This window comes from Sardina pilchardus, chromosome 1 (genome assembly GCF_963854185.1).
Source record: "Sardina pilchardus chromosome 1, fSarPil1.1, whole genome shotgun sequence".
Classification (NCBI taxonomy): Eukaryota; Metazoa; Chordata; class Actinopteri; order Clupeiformes; family Clupeidae; genus Sardina; species Sardina pilchardus.
This window is the reverse complement of record NC_084994.1, coordinates 39,157,459-39,163,699: the sequence shown is the minus strand read 5'-3', so window position 1 is coordinate 39,163,699 and position 6,241 is coordinate 39,157,459. Positions and strand designations below refer to the sequence as shown.

The following is a 6,241-nucleotide window of genomic DNA, read 5'->3' as shown; positions in this document are numbered from 1 at the left end:
CGGTACTTGCGCTGTATATTTAAAGCACACCGCATTTTGCTAAGCATTCTCTGGAAACTGTTATTTAGGCCCACACCTGCAGTTTTCCTTTTTTGTAGAGAATGATAATGCCTGTAAACAGGATCATTTCTGTATCTGTCAGTAAAGGTTTCCTTTTTTTTCTGCCTGTATGTTGGATCATTTGCATAGTGATTTTTCATGGTCAACTTCTGTCTTGAACGATAGGTTAAATCATGGGCATAACGTTTCTGTATGTACGCCTGCTGCCTTGATCGGAAATTCAGGTCACTTGAGTAACATTTCTTTAGGTAAGCCTGTTTTCTTGATCTAAAACTCAGGTCACAGGAGTACCGGCTGTTGAAGTATAACTTTTTTTTCAACTTATAGTCAGGTGAATGCATGTAACGGTCTCTGAGGTAGGATTTCTTTTTGTGTTGAATGCAGTTTGCATACCTCTTTCTTTCATATTCCATTTTTTTCGTTCTATTCTGTTCATAATATTTTCGCTGTCTGATTCTGTTGTTCTCAATGAAGGACATGTCCTTTTGTGCTTTGGCAGTTTTTCGGCGCCTGCTATCCTTATTACATTTAGTAAGTGAATTAACAGAAATGGCTGGAACGTGGAAGTCTGCAGTCCGAGAAGGTTGCACATTGTCAGTGTGGCTTCGTTGGTCATTATTACACTCAGATGTAAATAACACTGGCATTAACTCATAAATCCATTCATCATGCGATTCAAGGATGGTCCAGAATGCAAGCAGATGATCAATCATGTCACTCAAGTTGACGAAGGTCAACATCACAGCAGTGCCATTGTTTACTGGAAATCCATGAGGTGTTCTTGAGTGTGGATCAAAAAGTCCATATTTATCATCATCTCTGAACAAACCTATTGTTAAGCAACCTAAAGTTAGCAATGCAAACTTCACATCATTTGACAAACAATGCAGTCTTTCAGAGAGCTGTAGGAAGTCCACACCATCAGGTCCATTTTGCCTCAGATGACCATAACGTGACAGGCACTTCTCAATATGATACATTTGTCCATAGATCTCAACACTATCAGGTAATTCATCAAGAGCCAAGTGGTCATGTGCATTGCCTCTCATGCTCAACCTTTCCTGTACTTCACTGTACATCAAGTTACCTTTTTGCAAAATGTAGTCAAGATCATCACTGTTGAGCTCTGTTCGGTAGTGAAGTGTAGCAAGAAATACCAGGGAATTGCAGGTGCACTGTTTGTTACTGTTGTTACCATATCTTACATCACCTTGGTAATGAGTTGCTTGAACACACGTGATGGGTCTCTGCTCCGTGTTCATGCGGGAATCACTAGTTACCTCATTTACCTGTTCTCGGTCATGCAAGTCACTCTGGTCTAATGAAGACTGATGTGGTTCAACTTCAGAGAGGTCCAATTTACGCCAACGTCTCTTTTGAGCCTCTGAGCGACGGCCTTTTCTTCCCATGTTTTAAAATATATCAAGCTAAATATAGTCTAATGGTCAAGTCAAATCTAATATTTGTTTATCACAGATTACACACTAGCACATATACTCAATGTTCCACAGACAGAGTTGAGACAAGTTACTTAATCAATGTAATCTGAGTATATAGACAAGACAGATGAGATTAAATGTTAAACTCGATATCCAAACACTAGTATTTATTTCAGTGGTTTATTACAATGATCAGTGGGCCCCAAAAAATGAATTGCCCTTGAGATGACCAGTTTTATGCAGAACTAGGATGCAATGTTGAAGTCCTCACACAGCCCAGGTTCAGTCGTGCAGCACAGCTCAGGTGTAAAAGTAGGTATGCAACAGCAAAGACAACTTTGGCAGATATTATTCAAATATAAACGTTGATGGGTATGTATATTTCACAGTAACAGTTCTCTATGTGAATAGTTAACAGACTGTAGTTATCTGTAATGGTTCAGAGTCTTTATATAGTTCAGAGTATGAGCTTTCACACAAAATATTTACTTAAGTCGAGTTATTGATTAAATGATCAAATATGGCGCTGGAACTGTTAGGTAGAGGTAACACTTGATGACACCGATGGAGAATGAGAGGCAGCCCTTGAGATCAGTTTTATGCAGAACTAGGGTGGAATGTTGAAGTCCTCACACAGCCCAGGTTCAGTCTTGCAGCACAGCTCAGGTCTAAAAGTGGATATGCAACAGCAAAGACAACTTTGACAGAAATTATTCAAATATACAAACGTTGTATGTAAGGTATGTAAAAGTTCACAGAAATAGTTCTCTATCTGAATAGTTCACAGGTAGTTCTTAGTATGTTTCAGAGTCTTTATACAGTTCAGAGTATGTGTGTTCAGAAAGTGATCAATTCTTGTCGTTATATGTTTGCAGGTATGTTTGTAGGTATGTTATGTTAAAGGATGCTGCTGGTTCAGAGTGGTATGCAAGTTTCAAAGTTTTCAAGTTTCAAGTTTTCAAGTTTCAAGTTTCAAGTTTCAAGTTTCAAAGGAGTATTCAAGTTTCAAAGTCAAAGAAGTTGTCTGAGGGGACACAGTTATATGTAAAGAGTTTAGTATGTGCAGTCAAGTATGTTGTCAGAAAGTGTCACTTGTCGTTATATGTTTGCAGGTAGGCGTAAGTGGGTTCTGTTGTATATGAGTGCAGTGCAGGGTGTGCAGACAGACAGGCACAGTGTCACAAGTGACAGACACCACTCTGACAGGGCTGGTCTGGAACAAGCCTGAAAGGGAAACAAAAGAGAAATGCACAGTGTTAAACACTTCCAAAAATAAGGAACACAGCAACATTGCTGCTTTGCTTGCTTCACAGTGAAAAAGCATTATCGTTTCTATTCATTTCAGCAATACGCCTGTAATACTAAAGGATGAGTTAAGTGAAGTGAGCAAAGAAAACTAATACAAAATGCAGCACATCTGTATATTATGTAGATTAGGAGCAGATTTTGTAGGCAGCTGCACATTAGATTGTCAGCCATCACTCTTTATGAGTTAAAAACTTGTGATGGTTGATTATATGATGCTTACTTTTAATAAAAAGAAAAAGTGGACACATTTGTAGTTGTGGATGGTGACATGGTAGGTACTTAAAAATATGTACCTACCATATCAAGACAAGCAACTGTAAAAAGTAGCTATTTTTCTTAAGTCAAGAAACACATCATTTACATGTTTGTGTTAGCAAATAAAAGGTGTAAGCAAGCAGCATAGCTGGTCTAGCAGTAAAAATAATTAAAATTACATACCTGAAGTCCGCAGCACCACAAATGAAGATTGTTTTTTACCCGTGGCAAAAACCACAAGGGAAGTTGGAGATGGAGGGTGGAGATGGAGGGTGGAGATGGAGGGTGGAGAATGGAGGAAGTCTTTAGAAAGACTATTGTTTTCTGTTGTGAATAAAGGGGAAAAGGTTGTTACCACTGCTATAACATTACAAGGCAACACAATTACATTAATTTAACACAATGTAACTTCACATCTGTGTGACCAAGTAATATCATTAGATTATATGGCATGACTTGTACTCAAAATAAGTTTATTGTAACATTAGAATCAGAAACGAATTAGGCGTGTAGCTTGATAGGCTCCATATTTCTTTTAATTACAAGTCGACAAGTCTATTTTTGTTTTAAGACCCTGTTGTCCATTGCTCATGCGCCTATGGAGGATTAATGTGACGCTCAAAGTTCAAATTAGTTAGCGTACGTTGCTGCAGTGGTTTCAGCATAAAATAAACTAGCAAAAAAACTCATTTTGTGCTAGGGCTCTTGCAGCCTCCTGTATATTAGCCAAACGCAAAACACTGGTGTATTTTTCTAGAATGTTCGATACAGCTGCCGTGTCTGGTGTAGCCAGTTTAATTACCAAAACGAGTACTAGCTCCTACCCGACGTCAGATTCATAGACGCCGTTTTTCGACAATTCATACATAAAATAAAAGTGATCATAATGAATGTCACACAAACTATGTCGAGTTAAAGTAGATAATCGCTCGACAAACAGTAAACCCAGTCAATTTTCATTCCAAGAAAGTTTGCCACCAAACGTTAGCAATAGGTAGCTAACGTTAACGTTAATTAATGCTACGACAATTTCCAAATAACAGACTTTGAGGCAGCTACGCTACTACCCTACCAAATGTCGGAAACAATTCGTAAACATTGTTTTGGACAACATATACGTCGAATAAAAGTGATATGATGAGGGAACACCTCACAACGCCTATGTAGCTAGAAGATTTAGCAGGTGGTCTTTAGCTCGAAAGTTAACGTTAGCCAGCCTTAGCTACCAGACTCATTTAAGATACAAAGAATGCTGTTAGTGTTAACCTTACCAACATATCTTTAGTGTTAACGTTAAGCAAACAAAACTTACGTTGGAGGTAATGTGAAGAGTCACGGAAACTTCTGGTCGAAGTAAGGAAGGCTCAGTAGGCTACCAACGTGACCGGTGAAGCACCCGATTTGGTCCCCCCCCCAGTTCGTGTTTCCCCTATAGGTCTTTCTGCAGAAGCTCTAGTCGGCTACCGTAGCTGAAAACCGGAAAACGCGATTCAGTACTAAGAATACGTACGGTAACCTAGCCACAACGCAAGAACTTTAGTATAGTGGCGTAAAGGAAACACGAACTGGGGGGGAACCAAATCGGGTACTTCACCGGCAATCCGCTGAGCTGGGGACAATCTAGACGCCAGCCGGGTTCCAAGTCAAAGTGAAGAAGTCACGTGCGCGACTGAGTGATGTCATTGATTGAAGAGGTAGCTTGACTATAGCCTATAATATTAGCACATTTCACACGACAGAGTTGATCCAAAATGCTTTAAAATAAACGAAATAGCAAAACATTGTAGAACATAATATTAAATTGTATATGGTACTTTGGGGTTAACTGTAACCATTTTCTGAGGCTGTTGAATGGTGCACAGGTGGCCTGTTGATTTGAGTGAATGGTGAACAGGTGGCCTGTTAAGTTGGTGCGTTTTAAACGGCCTCAAAAATGGTTAACCCTAAAGTACCTATAATATAATAGGCCTATACATTATAATGGGATTATAATAAAATAAACCATTATCAGCAATCAAAATGATGCAGTTTAAATAGTTTTTAAAAGGTCCGCTGCGCACATTCGAATGTTAGTGACCAGGCAGATTTTTTCATTTATCCGCCTTGAGTAGAACTTTTTTCTACTCGTTCAGCTCGGGGTGGACAGGCGGAAAATCCGCTTTCCACCTTGTGCAGTTAATCGGCGCGGAATCCACTCACTTCCATTAAGAAACAACAGAAAATATTGCCAAGTCCTGAAAAATCCTAATGAATCCTAATGAAAAAAAAAGAAGCTTTTAACATGGATTTAAAATTATCAATAGTATGGATTGATTGACCTAATTTGGGAGACTATTCCAGAATTGAGCAGAAACAGAAAAGGCTCTAGCCTAGTTGTAAATTGAGATGAAGGAAAAGAGAGAAAATGTTGGGAAGACGTAGCAGGACAGATGTATTGTGTTGCAGATGTGTTGTGGTGCTGATTCATGCAAGCCTTTTAAAAACAAACAGTTCAATTCAATTCTATATTTCATTGGTAGCCAGTGCAGTTCACACAACAGGAGTGATACGATCACGCTTCTTAGTTCCAGTGGATAGGCCTAATCTATCAGCAACATTTTGAACCATTTGTAATCTTGTGACAAAATAAGGTGAGTTGCAATAGTCAAATCTTAATGTAAAGGCATGTAATGAATGTGACCAGAAAGGGTTGAAGCTGGTTGAAATATTATAGGCTACTTGATGCCAACTTTGAACACTCCAGCAGTGATCAAAAAGTGTTGTTAAAGAGTCGTAAGGGTAGATTAGGCAAATTCAACATTACCTGACATTATTAAGCTGGAAGTAGTTCCTAGGCTGATGCTAGGGTACATGAGGTGGTTGCTAGGGTAAATAAGATTATTGCTAGGGTAGTTGTGGTGGTTCCTACAGTAACTCAAGGCATTGCTAGGCTGGTTGCTAGGGTAATCATGTTGGTTGCTAGGTTGTGTTTGTGGAAGTGGTTGATAGTGGTTTCATACTTAAATTGGTTGCCATGCTGGTTGCTAGGGTAATCATGCTAGGTATGTTAAAATGTTAACTATGTTAACAATGATAACCAGGTTGATTGGTTTACATCTAATGATTTCTAACAGTTATGGTAAAAATGCTAACGATGTTAACAATGCTAATCAGGTTGATCAGCTAACTTAACTAATGAT

At 38.8% G+C, this 6,241-nt stretch overlaps 1 long non-coding RNA gene across 1 annotated transcript; it reads right to left on the bottom strand.

Moving 5' to 3' along the window:
- Positions 1 to 1,651: 1,651 nt before the first annotated feature.
- LOC134075455 (uncharacterized) lies at positions 1,652 to 3,568 on the bottom strand. Its single transcript, XR_009938207.1, has 2 exons — positions 3,246 to 3,568; positions 1,652 to 2,723 (listed from the first exon to the last, which is right to left on the bottom strand). It is a non-coding gene; the product is annotated as an uncharacterized LOC134075455 (long non-coding RNA).
- Positions 3,569 to 6,241: the final 2,673 nt, after the last annotated feature.